The sequence below is a fragment of the Myotis davidii genome, unplaced genomic scaffold (genome assembly GCF_000327345.1).
Source record: "Myotis davidii unplaced genomic scaffold, ASM32734v1 scaffold436, whole genome shotgun sequence".
Classification (NCBI taxonomy): Eukaryota; Metazoa; Chordata; class Mammalia; order Chiroptera; family Vespertilionidae; genus Myotis; species Myotis davidii.
In genome coordinates, this window is record NW_006292604.1 from 1,223,117 (window position 1) to 1,235,989 (window position 12,873).

At 41.8% G+C, this 12,873-nt stretch overlaps 1 pseudogene; it reads left to right on the top strand.

Moving 5' to 3' along the window:
- The first annotated feature begins 11,826 nt into the window (after positions 1-11,826).
- Positions 11,827-12,521, top strand: LOC102774869 (annotated as a pseudogene).
- Positions 12,522-12,873: the final 352 nt, after the last annotated feature.

A 12,873-nucleotide genomic window follows, 5' to 3' on the forward strand; every position in this document is an offset into this window, starting at 1 on the left:
GCTGGATCTTGGGGAAAGGATATGCTTAATCCTATAAAAAAAAAAAACTACCACATTTTTTTCAAAATAGTTGTACCGTTTTATATTCTCAACAGCAGTGCCACTTCCTTCCAGCCAGCACTTGGTGTTTAAGTTTCTTTAATCACAGCCATTCAGGGGGTACACATAGGCATCCCATTGATATTTCAATTTCAATTTGCATTTTCCTCATGTCTAGTGGTGCTGAGCACCTTTTCGATATATTATTGGCCATTGTAATATGAAATATTACATGAAATATTCATTAAATATCAGTTCAGATCATTTGCCCATTAAGTTGTCATCTTATATTCTTTAAAAAGGAAATCTGTATGCCTTCATGGTTTGTCCCAAGTGATCCACTCTACATTGGATGGCGTTCTCTGTCTCCATCTGGTATGCTTTTTTAAAGTCTGGCTCATAGGTCCCCTTCTCTGTGTGGCTTTCCCTCACCTCCCCAATCAATTTATTGATTAAATCGTTCCCTGTCCTGATTTAATCAAACATTTAGCCCAATGTTCAGCGCACAGTAAGTATTCAATAAATGTTAGCTGAGGATACTATAACTGTTATTTGTTGTTTATGACCATTATTCCCTGAGACAACAAGGCAGAGAAGTTTAAGCTCAAGTTCTGGCAGCCTGCAAAATTGGGTCTGACTCCTGACTCCATTTTACAACTCTATTTGCCAGTTACTTAGCCTTACATGGCTTATGCATAAAATGCAGCTAACAACAGTGTCCACATCACAAGGTCACTGTGAGCCCCGAGGGATAGACAGCATGTAAATCTTTTGCCACACCTGAACACAGCAAGTGCCCCATAAGTAGAAGCTGCCAATAATATTGAGAACAGAATCTATCATTGGGGAAGTTTGAAGCATCATTTTTGGAGCAGCCTCCGGGGCAGCGTATCTCCCTTGTATTTTATCACCTCAGCCAGAAGTTCTGCATTTTTCCCTTTCCGCCCCAGGACGTGTGCGAGACTAGACAGGTCCCTTCGGTCACCTGAAAACTGTACTTCCTGCCCTCACTCCAGGAAGGTGTGAGACTCTGAATGTATATCCAGAGTATTGGCAGGTCAATAATTACTCCAACTGACAGAGATAATAACGTGTTAACAGATCGGGCCTCTGGGGCTCATAAATTATTCTTTCTCTCCTGCCTCAGCAAGGATCCCAGGGACCCCGGGGGGCGTTGAGTTGTTACTGCCTCAGAGGCTTTGCAATGGCTGGTTATCTCACTGCTGGCATGCTCCATTTTCCCGGTGCCACCAGTGGCAACCAACTCGTGCTGGCAGTTGACATCTTTTAGTATTTGTTGCTCGCTTTCTGCCTGGCGTTTGTGGCTCCATGTTGACATGAAGCCGTGCCTGTTATCGCCATTACTAATGAGACAGTGCTGTGAACTGCTTAGAGTTATCCTTATTTCCTGCAAACAAAATCCCAGCAGCTTCAGGCCTGTGTTTACTTTGTTATCCCAGCAGCCAGGCCATTTATTGCAAGATGCTGCCTCTCTCTGGGATGGAGTAGGCAAATTATTCCATTTGCTACCGTGAAAGGTGCAACTCCTGATTCAGCAGCCTAGACAGGAGCCGTTCCTGGGATGGAAGCGTTTGCTCGGCTGTTGCTGAGAGCAGGAAATCATTATCTGGCCCTGTTCTTCTTTGGCACTTAAAACAGAGTGCGGTTGAAGAGACTGTTTTCATGTCTCTTTCGCCATTGAGCCAGGTTAACGCTGGACAGAAGGATAGAGACAGGGAGAGCTGGGACAGCATGGATGCATTTTAATGGTCTATTGGTTCCATTTAGCAAAAGACTATTAATTGCATAGCATGCCTCTGTCTCTGTGTCTTTCAGATAACATTTCCAACTACCTGGGAACCGCTAAGAAGGCACAAAGGGTTGTATAAAGAATGGTGCAATTAGACAATTATGGTCAAGGATGAAGAAAGGTTTGAAGGGAGAGAAGAAAAAGATGCGTCTACATCAATGCTGTCAGATACTTTCATAGAAAAAAGGCTCTTTCGTTATGAAAGTCTTTCTTTTATAAAATGCTACACAAGCAACATAGAGATGGGAGAAGTAAACTCAGAGAGAAAGGATCAGGTGTGTTATGAAAAGAAGGAGAGCTAGGAGGTTTCTGATTGAAAAGAAACTTTTTTTTTAATTTGGATAAAAACCTACTACAATTCTATTTTTCATTCCTCTTTATCATCTCCCGGTGAAATCCCATATTAATGAAATGTGGGAATTAACAATTACTTGGTAAGATTTTAACCCTACCTAGTATCTTGTGCCCACTGGGGGACCCCAAAGTGCATCTCCAAGGAAGAGAAATCATCCCTGTTTCTTCTGTAGGAGGAGCTGTCCCCTAGTGGGTCATGGCATTCCCTGGCAGTGCCATTCATCTAGCATTTATCATCACAGCGCTATCTCCCTTAACAGACCATAAGCTGCCGGGGGACAAGGGGATTTCTTTACGCATACTGCTCTGAGTAGCTCACCTTAGGAAAAAAATAAGGACCTTGAAATTTTTGAAAATGTTGAGTTTTTTAAATCTATTTATTTGAAAGAAGGAAATGAATAGCAATAAATTGTTTTGAGAGTCACTGCATTTTGCCTTGCTAGAAAAGTGCCTCTGCTTCTAGAACATTCTCAGGTGGGAGGAATAAGCCCCTTTGACGTGGCCACCTTGAGAGAGGTGGACTCGTGAGGATGAGGCTCCAGCCCAATGCCAGAGGGCCTGGGAAATCATTGCAAGAGGATCGGAAACTGCTGGCCAGCTGTAGCACATGCCTAGCTCACGTGGAGGACGCTCTGAAAACCAATCCAGCTCCTTGGCTTTTGGATAAGAGCTCAGCTGCAGACAAGCTGCAGTCCAAGAGGCAGGACTGACATGGTGTCCACTGCCAGCCAGTCTCAGCCCAGAGGAGGACACCTAGACGGTGAACTTGTCTTGGGCCTACAGGTGGCTATTAAGGAGATAAGTGGTTGGTACCTCTACTTGGCCCACCACTTGCCTCCTGAATGGGCCTCTGCTTTAAAAATCTAAGTACTAAAGTAATAACTAATTCCATCTCCTTCCTGATAGCGGGGCATTACAGTGAGCATTTCCCTGCTAAAATGGGCCCCGCTGTGAGTCCAGGATGAGACCCAGAAGTTAAACTGTGGTGTTAAGGCCCAGAGAGGAAAACGCAGTGCTTTCTTAAGCTCCATCAAAAGCAATTATGAACAGCAACAACCTGTGACAACCAGTAATAGTGCACAGGACTGAAAATTCAGACTGGGACGGAGCTTTGTTAAAGGTATCATCCAAAAACATCCAGAGCGTCTCCTTTAGCCTATACTGCAAAGGTTTTAAGCTTACTGTAACATCAGCCAGGGATCACCTCTCTTATTCTATAATGTAATGCAGAACACCGACAATAGTCATATATGATAAAGCCCTAAATCCCCAAGAGTGGGAAGGACAGATAGATGACACTCTCAACTAATTTTATGCACCATTCTTAAAGAGACCTAATCTAATCCCAAGAAAAGCTGTAAGCAGATGTTTCCCTTCAGCCTAATTTGCTAGTTTTCAAACTTCAGTTGCATAATATTTAGTTCAGCATGCTCATTGAAAATGTAGAATCCACTACTTCTCATTCAAAGATCTGAAGTTAGGCCCAGGGATCTACATTTCTAAGGAATACCACACTTTGAGAAACATTGTTGTAGAATGAAATGATGACACAGTCTTCATTGATTTACAACAACAGGCTCTTACCCTTCTGGAAGGTGGAAGAATTCGAGGATAGTATCTTTTCTAGACCAGTGTTCTCTTCATTGTGATTATTTGTTTCCACAATAATGTGTTTGCCCTAGAAGTCTAAAGAACATTTTTGCTGCTTTGTTGCTTCATTCTCTGGTGTTACTATATATCTATTCCTAAGGAAATGCTTGTACCAGGTACAGGAACACAACTACACACGGATACAATCTATATTTAAAAGCAGCCCTTGGTTTGAGACCTTTCTCAGATGTCTTTGGGGAGTTGAATTTATATTCAGTTCTAAAAGTACCAACCCTCAGTAGGCACTAGTGTTGCACTCAGCCAAGTTGAAATCATTGTACAAGGCCATATTTTTAGCCAGTTCCAGATTTCATTCTAATGGTATGTGCTTTATTTTCATGACAACTAGCTATTGTCACGTTGTGGGGAAGTGGGGAGAAATTTCACGAACTAGAAGTATTGATCTCTGATTAAAAATGATAAGAAAAAAAGAATCAAGGAAAAAGGAACAAAATATGGGTAATATGCCAAGGGCAAGCATAGTAACAATCTGTGAACATTTAGAAGATTAGGAGGGAGAGTCATCAAGTAGTTGAGCATAGGCCGTGAGGACAGAGAGAAGCAGGCCTGATGTCTGTGTAGTTTTCTGTTAAACTTAAAGTTGCTGATGACATAGCTTCAGCCATTTTTGAAAGGTGTGTTTTTGGCAACACAAGTGTAGCTCTTCACTAATTCAGGACTGCTGATGCCAATGCAGCAAGAGTTTATTTACAATTAGGCCTCACATTCCCAAAGGTAAATGCATTTTTAAAAATCTTTAGGAAACTTACCTCTGCAAAAACTCTACTCTCCCTTCCCCACAAGGTGTCAAGTCAGGATGGGTGAATCAAATAATAAACTTGCTGAGTAGCACAAAAATATTAGTTAATAGCTTGCAACTCTAACAATTTCTGCTACTGTTTAACAGCTTACAAATCCTATGCTTCCCTTTCAGTCAGCCATGTTAGCCAAGAAACCCAGGAAAACCCCGCAGTTTGCTGGCCCAGAAGACAGTTTACTCCCCAGAGTTAAAAATGCTACTAGTACTTACCCATTCTCATTTCCCAGCCATATGCTACATCAGCACCCCACATTTTAACATTGATTCAAAATATCACTTGCCTCTTTCAATGTGGCTTCTTTCCCAAGATGTATTTTCTCAGAAAGGTCAGTTCTCCACCACCCTTACATATATCCGAGACTACATCTTTCTACCTTGAAAATCTGCATATGACTTCTGACTCCCAAAAAACTTAACTTCTAATAGCCTACTGGTGACCAGAAGCCTTACTGATAACATACAGTGATGAACACATATCTTAAATGTTATATGTGTTAACTATATATATATAAAAGCCCAGCGACCATTATGGCAGAACAACCGGAAAAACCAGAACGACCAGTCGCTATGACAAGTACTGACCACCAGGGGCAGACACTCAAACAGGAGCTGCCTCCTGGTGGTCAGTGCGCTCCCACAGGGGGAGCACCGCTCATCCAGAAGGCGGGCTCATGGCGGGCAAGCACAGCGGTGGTGGCAGGAGCCTCTCCTGCTTCCGCAGAAGCACTAAGGAGTGGTGAGCCAAGTTGTAAGGAGCGAGCAGGTGGGCAGTTAGGAGCAAGCAGGCGGTGGTTAGGAGCAATGGGTCCTGGATTGCGAGAGGGTGCATGCTGGGCTGAGGGACACCCCCCACCCCCGTGCAGGAATTTTGTGCATCGAGCCTTTAGTATACTATATTCTTATAATAAAGTAAGCTAAAGAAAAGGAAATGTTATTAAGAAAATAATAAGGAATGCCTGGCCAGTGTGGCTCAGTGGTTGAGCATCTACCTATGGTCCAGGAGGTCATGGTTCATTCCTGGTCAGGGCACATCCTCGGATTGTGAGTGTATTTACAGAAAAATATTTGCATATATGTGGACCTGCTCAGTTCACACCTGTGTTGTTCATGGGTCAACTGTATATACTTTAGCATTTGAAACAGAAGTTCTTACAGGAGCAAAGGTATTGGGAGGAGGGGGAGGGAATTGGAATCACCAGGGAGGGTGTTTTATGAGCACATGGAGCTCACACTGCTCCTAGAATTCTGATTCTGTCATGGACCAAGTAGAAGACATACCAGAGATATTTCTCCCAAATTTTTCTCTAGTGGGAAGAGTATTGGGGTATCATTTATCATTAAGCCAAATTAAAGATAAAATTCTAGAGAAACAACTAGCTAGTCTCAACCCTTATCTCTCTAACGAAGGCAGTGCCTAGCATAAAAGAAGTGTTCACTAATAAATAGCCAATGGAATCTAAAGAGCACCAAAAGCAGTGATGAAATACCTAAACATTTCAACAGCTTGAATGAGATTCTTGGTATGATCAACATGAGATTACCTCTCCTCATGGTTTCACTGCTGCTGACCAAGTCAAACCTACTGCTTTGTGGAATTTATGGTCTGTTCCAAACCTACTAGTAAATCTCCACAGAAGTGTGGTATAGTTTGGTTAGGCTCAAAGCTACTCACTGACATCATAAAGTATGTATTCGAAATTTGTGAGGACTTCTTTAAACTGAATTACATGATATGCAAATGGTGGGAACTCAATAAATGCTGCTGACAGACTGACAAGATTCACTCACCACCAGTCTGAGTCTTTGTGACTCAGTTCAACCTCTTTTCAGAGGAAAAGAGTTCAGTCTTCGCGTCCATTCTGGAGCTGGGCAGCCTTCAGAATGGATGTGAGAGAACAGATTGCTTATTACTGGCATGACATTCCAGTACCCAAGAAGCACAAATAGTGGTCCCTGAAGTGGCTTTAACCTTTTCAGACTGGAACAACTTGATTGTTCGCCTCATTAACACTCTCCAGACCTTCTCCGGGATGACTGCCGAAATGGAGGGTTCTGCCCACATCCTTCATTAGCACTTTCTTCACCAGTTCCTAGCACAGCAAACATCCAGGGAGCCCAGGCAGACACTGCAACAACTGCCCCTCAATACTTCAGCCCTTCAAGTCCTCGGGCACATTTCCTAACTATTAAGTCATGTGGGTGTTCTCAGACACATGAGTCTAAGGACCTTTGCCCACCCCAGCTGGCCCCAGAACAAAGCCTTCAGCAAGAAAATTCTCTCTGTGGGGTTTTCCTATCACAAAGCAGGAGCATCAGTGAAAACTCAAAAGCTCACAAAATGGAGATGAGTCATGTAAAAATTAAAATGGTTTGAAAAAGGCTGGAAAGGTATCTTGAAGGTGCAATTACTATCGTATGTGATATCAGACACAAAGCTTCTGCTCATCTGACCACAGCTACTCCACAGGCTCACCATCTCCTTTTACCATCCATAGCACCCAGCACCCACCCCAAGCCATGCACTGCACCCCAAGCTGACTACACATCATTGCAGACATTCCATCATAGTTTGCCACTTTGGGTCCTGCTCTACTTGGTAAATGTCCACTCATCTGTAATTTCCATGTTCAGATAACCTCTTCAAACACCCTACTTGAACTTCAGGCCATTTTTTTTTTTATCCTGCAAGCACTGTATAACTTTTTATAGACCCTACTGTAGTGCTTATTACAGTAATGGTAACTTTATCTGTCTCTACCATAAAATGTGAGCTATTTGAGAGCAGGGATGGGCCTTAGCATTGTATATCCAGCGACTCACCAAGTAGTTGACTCTATGCAAACAAGAAAACTAAAAGCAATCGGTAGTTTGTACCCCAAATTAGAGACATTTTAGGAAACATTTCAGAGCCACTTAATATGCCTCCATATTCTGAAAAATATGCTATTGCTAAAGTAAATGTAAAAATATATACTGTAGCCCTGGCTGGAGTGGCTCAGTTAGTTGGACATCATGTCATGCACTGAAAGGTTGGTTTGATTCCAGGTCAGGGTCATGCCCAAGGTGTGGGCTCCATCCCCAATAGGGGGCATGCAGGAGGCAGCCAATTGGTGTTTTACTCTCACATCAGTGTTGCTCTCTTCCTCTCCTTTCCTCTCTCTCTCTAAAAATCAATAAAAAAACCTTATATATATGTATATGTATATACATATTTATACTTATATATGTATATATACACTGTAATAAAAAGCTAATAACACAAATGGATGAAACCAGTGGGACACTTTCCTTAGAGCAGTATAACAAGAAAAAAAACTACTACAGAAATTGCTTCATTAATTGTTCATTAATTCTGTTTATCTAAACTAGAAGTTATAACCCCATTAATATGAAAGACTGAGAAGCATTCTAATTTTTACATTGGCCAATTCCAGCATATGATTTCATAACCATATTATTTTATTGAAAAATGCAGTTTAAATACTAATGTGAACACAATACAATAGACAGATGATGCATTGTAGAATTGTATATTTGAAACCTATATAATTTTAATAACCAATGTCACCCCAATAAATTCAATAAAAAATAAAATTTAATTAAAAATAAATAAAAAAGGAATGCTGGGGGTGGGGGAGCGCTTGCCAAATGACTAGTTTCCTCCTCTCCATTATCACAAAATTCATTCATTCATTCATTCTAATGTGAGAGCAACCAGAAGCAAGCCAAAAGTGATATACTTTTATCATCTTTCAATGTTACAATACAGTAAAAAAAAAAGAAAGAAATAATAGAAGAAATCAAATCAGGGTCTACAAAAACACTTTGAGGAGATAAAAGTTTAACTTTAAAAATCAGCATTCTATTAGTTATTTTAGTTTTGAATATTTTCAATGAGAAAAACCTGTGCTGTGTTATTTAGCCATGAGTTTTCAGTACAAAGGATGTTCTTCAAACAGTCACAGTGCATATTAGAGGACACATTTTCAGGCTACAAAAATGCAGTGTGTCCTTTGCTAAACAGGGGTAAAGAAGGATGGAGGGGCCCAGCCAGCATGGCTCAGTGGTTGAGCATCAACCTATGAACATGGAGGTCATGGTTCAAGTCCCAATCAGGGTACATGCCCAGGTTGGGGGCTCGATCCCTAGCTGGGGCATGCAAGTGGCAGCCAATCAATGATTCTGATCATTGATGTTTCTATCTCTTCCTTTTCCTTCCTCTCTGAAATCAATACAAATATATCTTTTTTTAAAAAAAAAAAGAAAGAAAGAAAGGTGGAGGGAAATGTTACTCCTTTATGTGATTTAACTTCTAATTAAACAGCCATAAGAGATTAAAGAAAAAGCCCTTTTTCGGGAAAAGAAAATATGTTTCTAATATATTTGAAAATGTTTCTGGCAAAAGCTTGAAGACAGGGGCCAAAAAATAGATACTGAGCTTCTGAACACTCTCAATTTTTTTCTACCTAAGAAAACCTTCCATACAAAATTTCCTTCCTGACTTAACTAATACAGTAATTATTCCTTCACGCACATTATTTATACACCAGGCTACATTAGTCTCGTGGATGGGGTCAAGTTCAGGGTTTGAGTTACCTCTGGGCTCGGTATCCCTGCCCTCCTCCTTAATAAATTTAGACAAGTGGCTTCACCTCTCCCTCTCATTTTCCTCATCTGTAATAAGGAGCTGATAAAAATACTCTATTTCATTCATTGGGAGACAAAAGCTTTCACATGTGCACATTTCTGGACTCAGGAGGCGAAGCGGTGTCTTAACAGTTGCTGTGGGGCTAAAAGGAATTCCAGTTCTGCCAGAGGAGTTTTCCACGTGCTCCTGACAGGAGCATCTCCCCGCTCCTGCACCCAGTGCCAACACTGAGAAAGGGTTTTCTTTCCTTACCCTTCTGGGTGATGGATTTCTTCTCATTTACCCTTATCCTGAGGGTGGAGGCCCCAGTTTTATACAAAGGTCTCCTATCTTGTGATTTTACAACTGAAGACATCTTAGATGTGACACACTATCTCAGAGAGCAGTGGAAGATGACGCTGCCAAGAGCCCAGAGCACTTATAGCACCTAGTGAGCTCTCAGCAACTGCCATTATTTCTGTCTTACTAGCAATACCTAGTTGTCACTGAACAGATCAATGTGTTCATTACTTAATTCTCTTAATCCATGTCCCAAACGCAGGCATCCAAGAGAGAAAGCCGTGAGGAAGAGCCCACCTCGGACATCGGCCTTTCGCACTGCGAGGGTAGCCATGGCCAGTGGCCGGCTCTGGCCTAGTAGAGCAGGACTCATGACTGAAGACTCAGTCTATTCTTAAACAAGATCTGGCCAAATGTTTCAAATCCCTCTGCTGGTGAAGACTGGCTTTACAGAACGAGTTGCCTGTTTTTGTTAATGGAAAAAGGGATTTAATCTCATAGAGTTCCTTCTTAGCACGCTCAGAATGGACTCCCCGGCGTTCTGCAGATGCTGCCTCAGCAGGGCGATGGGCCGGCTGGCGAAGACGCAATTCTCCTGGTATCCTAAAGACTCGCTGGAAGGTCGTGCTACTTTGCTAATTCAGTAAAACATAATTACACTGCAGAAAGCTGGTTCCTTTTTAATTCCTCTTATGGATATGCAAAGTTCTTGCAATTTAAATAGCTTAAATGCCAGGGTATTTACACATACATTCCTCAGTGCTGTGTCCACAGCCATACAAAGGCTCTGGCCTTGGGCTTTTTAGACAGGAGAAGTTGCTTGTTAATATGTGCAATCTACAGCCAATGGCAACATTGCTCTCCCTTCCCTGGGTCCAAGGCCTTGTCCGCTGTAGCTGGAGTGTGTGGGAGGCAGACAAGTGATGGCAGAATTGAGTTCCTTTCAGAGCTGCTTCATTGCATAACATTGGGGGTGCTTCTGACATCAGAGTCTGTGTGAAAGGTGTCCCCTGGAATGATGCCAGGCACAACCCGTGAGGCCACACATGGCAACCCTGGTCCCTGTAATGGGAACCAAGGCCAGGTCTCATACATTCTTTATAATCAAAACATTAACTGTGATTATTTGGTAATGTCACAACTAATATCATTCCTTAAAAACAAATAACTTGGAACTCCTGTAACTATATTTTATAATTATTGTCTTTATCAAAATCTATGACTTTTCTATACAACAAGTAATCTAACGGATAATATATACAGGCTTCCAGTGTTTAATATAAATCAGTTGTTTTGTTAATAAACACCAACCTGGTGTCAGCTTAAGTGGTATAAAATATGGGTTTTACGCCTCCCACTGATCCTCCTGAGTCTTATCTGTTTTCAAAAATCTCCCTAGAAGATCTACCTTCTGTGGTTACGCATTTCAATAAGTCACATTTCTTCAGGTCGCAATTTCTCCCTGTTCTATAACAAAATTCATCGTTTTACCACTAAAGGCACTTTCTGTGTGTGTGTGTGGTGGGGGTGTTAGTAAGCTTGGATTTGTCTATGTTTCAAATCCATGTGTGTGTATTACACTGCACTCCCTAGGACGGGTAGTAACAATATGCCAATAGCAATGAGCAAATCTATTGCCCGTACCTGCTCCTGCATATCATTCTTCAATAGAACTAGGGCTGCATGAAGAGCTGTCTGAATCCAGATCTGAGGAGAGAAAGTACAAGATGATCCTAGAACATCTTTTTATACCAGAAAGCAAGGAAGTACTCAGAGAATGACAGGGACAGATGTCAGAGCTTGAAGCAGCTTCCACGGCCAAATCAGGAAAATTTGAGTATTAGAATGAATACTCAATGGTGGTGATGGATTATAACCCATCGAATAAAATAGGAAACCATAAGTCCATGAATGAACAAATTGAATGTACAGTGATGAATGAGACATTTACATAGTTTCAAAGTAGGTCCCCTCAAAATACTCATTCATTATGAAAGGAGAAAGAGTAATTTTTCAGAGGAGAAGCCTGAAAAGCACCACCTCCATCAGGTGATCCCAGTGGAGACTGTCAGCAATAAGATATATCAACACTGAGTGCCGCCTAATAAAGTAGAATGAGAAGGGCACGGCATCACATCTACAACACTCTTAACAAACGTGAAATAACATCAAACAAACCCATGCTGAAGGGCATTCCAAAGAAATGGCCCGACCCTTTTTACAAAGATGGAGCCGAAAGCAAAGAAGGAAGCCCGTGCCCCTCCCAAAGCTGAAGCCAAAGCAAAGGCTGTAAAGGCAAAGACAACGGTGCTGAAAGGCGTCCTCAGCCACACACACACACACAAAGAAGATCCACACCTCACCCATCTTCTGACAGCCAAAGACACTAAGGCTCCGGAGGCAGCCTAAATATCCTCGGAAGAGAGCGCCCAGGAGAAACAAGCTTGACCACTATGCCATCATCAAATTCCCCCTGACCACCGAGTCAGCCGTGAAGAAGACAGAAGACAATACTCTGGTGTTCACTGTGGATGTCAAGGCCAACAAGCACCAGATCAAACAGGCTGTGAAAAAGCTCTATGACAGTGGTTCTCAACCTTCTGGCCCTTTAAATACAGTTCCTCATGTTGTGACCCAACCATAAAATTATTTTCGTTGCTACTTCATAACTGTAATGTTGCTACTGTTATGAATCGTCATGTAAATATCTGATATGCAGGATGGTCTTAGGCGAGCCCTGTGAAAGGGTCGTTCCATCGCCAAAGGGGCCGCGATCCACAGGTTGAGAACCTCTGCTCTAGGACATTGATGTGGCCAAGGTCAACATCCCGATCAGGCCTGATGGGGAGAAGAGGGCATATGTTCTACTGGCTCCTGGCTATGATGCTTTGGATGTTACCAACAAAATTGAGATCATCTAAACTGAGTCCAGCTGCCTAATTCTAAATATAAAAAATTTACACTGTTTAAAAAAAAAGGAAATGGTTTGAAATCTTCAAATATATCAAGGTCATGAAAGTTAAGGAAAGCCTGGGAAACTATTTCAGACTGAGAGAGACAAAGGAGATATGACAATTATATATAACACATGATTCTGACCTGGATATTCTTCTATCACAAATATTATTGAGACAATTGGCATAACTAAGGACTACAAAAGAGTAACGTATCAATGTTAATCTCCTCCCTTTGATTATTGCTCTGTGGTTATATAAAGAAATTTTCTGTAGAAAATACACATCAGAGTATTGGGGGCCATGGCATAGGGCATCA